Raw genomic sequence first — 6,000 nt, forward strand, 5'->3', positions numbered from 1 at the left:
CCAATGCAGGGGACACGGGTTCGAGCCCTGGTTCGGGAAGATCCCACATGCCTAGGAGCAGCTAGGCCCGTGCACCGCAACTACTGAACCTGCGCTCTAGAGCCCGCGAGCCGCAATTACTGAGCCGGCATGCTGCAACTGCTGAGGCCCACGCGCCTGGAGCCTGTGCTCTGCAACAAGAGAAGCCACCGCAATGAGAAGCCTGTGCACCACAGAGAAGAGTGACCCCGCTCGCTGCAACTAGGGAGAGCCCGCATGCAGCAACAAAGACCCAATGCAGCCAAAAATGAAAAATAAAAATAAAAAAAAAGAAATGGCTTCAGCCACCCCAACCTTCAACAATCACCACCCTGATCAGTCATCAGCCACCAACATCAAGGCGAGATCCTCCACCAGCAAAAGATTATGATTTGCTGAAGGCTGAGATGATGGTTAGCATTTTTTTAGCAATAAGTATTTTTTGTCCAAGAATTTTATTTTATTTTATTTTATTAAATTTTTTGGCCATGCCACATGGCATGTGGGATTTCAGTTCCCTGAACAGGGATTGAACCCTGCACTGGAAGTGCAGAGTCTTAACCACTGGACTGCCAGGTAGGTCCCTGAATTTATTTTTAACAGCTGCCTTTTACAGAATTGAATATATTTTTAAATTATTTTTTATTAAAGTATAGTTGATTTACAATGTTGTATTAATTTCTACTGTACAGAAAAGTGATTCAGTTATACATATATATACATTCTTTTTCATATCCTTTTCCATTGTGGTTTAATCACAGGTTATTGAATATAGTTCCCTGTGCTATACAGTAGGACCTTGTTGTTTATCCATTCTATACATAATAGTTTGCATCTTCTAATCCCAAACTCCCAATCTATCCCTCCCCCACTCCACCCACTCCTTGGCAGCCGCAAGTCTGTTCTCTATGTCTGTGAGTCTGTTTCTGTTTCATAGATAAGTTTATTTGTATGATCTGGTCAGGGGCTCTGGAGCTGGGGAGAGAGACGCCAGAGAAAACTAAGCAGAAAGCTTAACACCCGAATTTGAGGAACAGGCTAAATGCCAGAGATGGAGAAAGGACAAAGTAGGTCCTAGGACAAGAGAAAGATGAGAAAGCAGAGAGGGGCTGGATGAGGGGGGCTGGAGAGAGAGCAGGCTGATGAAACCAGACTGACATTCTCTTCACATCAAGGCAGTAGAGTCAGCTTTTCAAAATAGAAAGGAAAAGATTCCCCCTGAAGAAATGCAAAGCTATCTGGTTTGTGCTTTTCCTTATAAATTTTCATAGTAAATACAAGGATTAGGTTTTCTCTCTCCCATCTTCCTGTCTTTAATTTCCTGTTGTTGTTCCTCTGAATGTTTTATTATTGATTTCGTTGTCTGTGAGTTAAGACAGTGTCTTTACCACTTAGTGGCTGGGACAACCACCCCATTCAGTCTGTTTGTGATTCTCTTAGGAGTGTATGGCTTTAAGACTTCTGCTGCTTCCTTCTTACACTAATAGTAGTAAGAGCAAGACAATAGGACCCAAAGCAAAGATGCTGACCCACAAGAAATGAAATGTGCAATTACATGTCCTTTTTTCAGTGGAGTTTGAATCCCTCAGGTCTTTTCTGAAGTTCTGGGTGAGATGTATTCTAAAGCCCAAGTTCCTCGTCCTGGCCTACAAAGCACTTGGGATTTGGCAGTCTACCTACCTCTCCACCCTCAACTCACACTGTGTTCTCCAAAGCTTCAGCCCACTGGCCCCTTTCTGGGGTTCAAGTGTGCAATCAAGGGTGCCAAACTGTGCTCTCCCTCTGCCCCAGGTCCTCATGAAGTTGGCTCCTTCTCATCTTTCTCATCTCTGTTCAGATGTTGCCTCCTCAGGAGGGCCGTTCTGATCTCTTATCTAAAGGACCCCTCCCCCAATCATTCTTGGTTCTTTTTTCTTGTTTTATTTTCATTGAACTTCTAGTATTTGAAATTATCTGGTTTATGGGTTTGATCATTAAGTGTCTGCTATGGATTAAATGTTTGTGTCCTCTCAAAATTCATATGTTGAAGCCCTACTCTCATACCATGTGATGGTATTTGGAGATGGGGTCTTTGGGAGGTAATTAGGTCATGAGGGTGGAGCCCTCATGAATGGGATTAGTGCCCTTGTAAGAAGAAACAGGAGAGAGATGATCTCTCTTTCTCTGTGGTGTCTGAGGACACAGCAAGGTAGATGTCTGTAAACCAGAAAGAAGACCCTCACCAGAACCCAACCATGCTGGCACCCTGACCTCAGACTTCCAGCCTCCAGAACTGTGAGAAATAAACATCGGCTGTGTAGGCCCCCAGTCTATGGTACTTGTTATAGCCCAAATTGACTACAAGGGTCTCTCCTTACTGGCTCACGAGCCCCAGGAGAGCAGACCCAAGTAGGCCTTGTTTACTGTCTGGAATGTAGTAAATACTCAAAAATGATTTATTGAATATACTGTGAATGGTGAAAAGTTCCAAGTCTCGAAAGGTCAGCCTGCCCCATCATTCCCTTTACATTTTGATCCTTCCTGGTAACAAACTAGGCCTCCACAACCTCTCTCAGACACAACCGGGCTGCCTGCAAAATCATTCACCTCAAAGGCTCGGGAAGCTAATAACCATCCCAATGGTGGCTTAGGTTCTTGAAGAAAACTGCTGGAAAACTATGAAAGAAAATCCAAAGAGTGTTTTGGAGAAAGAAGACATGAGACAAGGATTTGAGTTTCAACATGTGAAATGACAGGCATAGAAAGGGGCAAATTGGGAGTGGAAGACTAACCTTCATTCAGGTCAGGCCTTGTCCCCTTGACTTACCCAAGTGGTAGTAAGCTTCTCAACAAGCTTATGAAGTAAGATTTAGTATCCCCACTTTACAGGTGAGGAAACTGAGGCTCAAAATGGTAAAGCAAATTTCTCAGGCTCAAATAGCTGATACATGGCAAAGCCAGGGTTCAAGCTGAGGTCAGGCTGACTCCAAGCCTGTTTGTGTGTGTGTGTGTGTGTGTGTGTGTGTGTGTGTTTGTGTTTCCCATCCCACACCCCTGCCCTCTCTGCTCTGAGGACATGGGGGCCAGCCGGAGTGCTGACATTACATAGATGTTCAAAGACCCATGGAAACTGGATTGAAGAACACCTCCCATGCTCTCACCATCTATACTGATTTCAAATATCCTTTAGAAGCACCTGAGTCAGAACTGCCTCCTCTGTTTTGAAACAAAGGGTCTAATCCACTGTCATTTTTACACAATAGGGACCTCTATAAATGATAGCTTTTTGGCCCTTCAATTGCAAAGGAAACGAGGACTATAACTGGGCCATCAATAATCTCCCTGTGCAGAGAAGGTGGACATATAAGCGGCAAAAAGATGCCTGAAATTTTAGAACTTGTTTCCCGAGTAATCTTTTACTTGGCAGAATTAAATGTAGGTGTTGTGCTTGTGCCTTCTGAGCCCATTTTGAAAATGAGATAATGCATCTTCAGGGTGGGAGAGAGAATCCTTTGTCCCTCCTGACACATTTTACACAGTAATAACAGAGGCTTTATGGGGGAAGGGTGAGCCAGGAGGGGGAAGCTACTTAGAGCCTCTGCTTTCTTTCCAAATTACGCTGCAGATAGTAGCGAACTGTCAAAGCCACACACAGCTTCCACTTCCCCATCAAAATGATAGAAGATGATTTGCAGGTGGAAGCAGCTGGGGCTGCGCTGCAAACAAGGGCTCTTTTCATATCCAGATGGAGCTCTGTAACCCTCTGCAAACTCCCAGCATCACTTATTGGGTTGGAAGTTGACTATTTGGCTGGCTCTTGTGTTTACTTCACTGTTAGAGTCTGAGCCACCGTAGGAGGAACTTACTATCAACCTTGTTGATGGATGTTGCAGAGAGAAAATTACGGGGGGCCAGATGTGGAATGAAAGCTCCTGGCTGAACAATGCTCCCAACACATAGAAAAAGGTTGGCTTTGAGTTATGTATCTATCCCAGACTTTTACATGGCAGAGAGAAGCAAGGTGCATATTGTGCTTTTCTTTGCTGAAGAAAATTCACAAGTGAGGCTTTGACCTGTGTGTGTGTGTGTGTGTGTGTGTGTGTGTGTGTGTGAGCCCACCTCACCTGGAAACCTCATTACTAATTCCCCACCCTGCTGAAGGAAGGACGTGCGATTAATGATTAATGAGAGCTATCAGGAACAGATGAAAGGAAAGGAGACACGTGTCAACCTTTATGTGAAGAAGCAAATGGTAATAAAACCATCTTGGGCGTCAGCATCCTAAGATGCTCCTGGTACCCGCTGCTGGCCTGCTTTTCCTATAACATGGCAAGGCATTTGTGGTAAAGACATCGTTCTACTACCCAGAGTAGTTTTATGTTTTTAAATCAGAAATCTGAGAGCTGGAAAAGACCCAGCGAGCTCCAAATCCAGTGTTTCCTAAACTCTGGGCAGAGCGGAGTCATCTGTGAGGCCCAGCCTGGACTCTTCCAGCACTGGCTGGGATCTCTGTGTTGAACAAACTCTCTGCTGGGTCTTGAGCTTGGGCACATCTGGGGACCTGACTAGTGCAAATCCGCATTTAACCAAGGAGGAAACTGAGGGCCACACAAGTGACATACCCGAGGGCCTCTGGGTACAGCAGAGCCAGGACTGAACTCAGCTGTGAAGCACATCAAAACCCAATCTAACTGAATTTCCATGGTGAGTAGGCACAAATCTTGCAGTGTGGGCCTCAGGGCCACAGAATTGAAGATTGGTTGTTTAGGGCAGGAGGCAATTTGGATCAACTGTCCTGTTCGTTCTGCACCAGGAAGCTCTTTACTGAGCTCCTGACACCCTAGAAAAGATACCATCACCTGGCTCTGAAGGCTCTGAAAATGCCTGATTAGCATGTCACCTGGGGCTACTTAAACTTTACCTTTAGGTCATCACTCTGTGTAATACCTCGGGCTCTGTTGTATTGATCACTGGGTCTGACTCACCGCTGATATTTTTGAGCAATTGACCATTACTTCAGGTAAACGGGGGATCCAGGGAGAAGAAGGTGTTTGTTGTCCTGCAATTTCCTGGCATATTACCCATCTGGGAGATAGTTGAGGAGTCTACTGGGGAAGATACTTTTAAAAGACAGCCTGGCAGACTTTTTGTGGAAATTGACACCTCGGTTAATTCGGGAGAAGTCCAGAAGAGTTAGGATGGGGTGAAGAACTTCCTTGCCTGAAGTTGGGGAGCCAGGGGAATGCTGAACAGGTCTGCACACTTTGCAAAAAAGCAAAGAAAGGCTTCCCTGGTGGTGCAGTGGTTGAGAGTCTGCCTGCCAATGCAGGGGACACGGGTTCGAGCCCTGGTCTGGGAGGATCCCGCGTGCCGCAGAGCAACTGGGCCCGTGAGCCACAATTACTGAGCCTGCGCGTCTGGAGCCTGTGCTCCACAATGAGAGAGGCTGCGATGGTGGGAGGCGCGCGCACCGCGATGAAGAGTGGTCCCCGCTTGCCGCAGCTGGAGAGAGCCCTCGCACAGAAACGAAGACCCAACACCACAGCCATAAATAAATAAATAAACAAATACTTAAAAAAAAAAAAAAGGAAAAGTCTATTAATTTAAAAAAAAAAAAAGCAAAGAAAGTCTGATCTAACCTTGAAGGGACCCCTTTGGGTCCACTCAAAGATTATTTGTAATCTGTAATAGAGAAACTGTTGTAGACTGAGTTCTATTAATGTGTTTTCTGCCTAAGATGTTAATTTAAGGTAGAGACATTCATTCCTTTTTGTTGTTGTTGTTGTTTAAACCTATGGTTTCTGCATTTATCCTAAATAGAGTCATAAAAGACTCCCCAAACTTATAAAACTCAATTGATGTTAACGTATTTTTGCGCATAGATATATGGCATTCGTTTGGAGGTGGAGTCAAGAGACTGTTCTGAAGTCAGAGTTTTAAAACATGTGGATTTGAAACCTATGGGCTTGCTAATTGTAAATAAAGAGTAAGGTAATAGAGCCC

The sequence above is a fragment of the Eubalaena glacialis genome, chromosome 4, assembly GCF_028564815.1.
Source record: "Eubalaena glacialis isolate mEubGla1 chromosome 4, mEubGla1.1.hap2.+ XY, whole genome shotgun sequence".
In the NCBI taxonomy this organism is placed as follows: Eukaryota; Metazoa; Chordata; class Mammalia; order Artiodactyla; family Balaenidae; genus Eubalaena; species Eubalaena glacialis.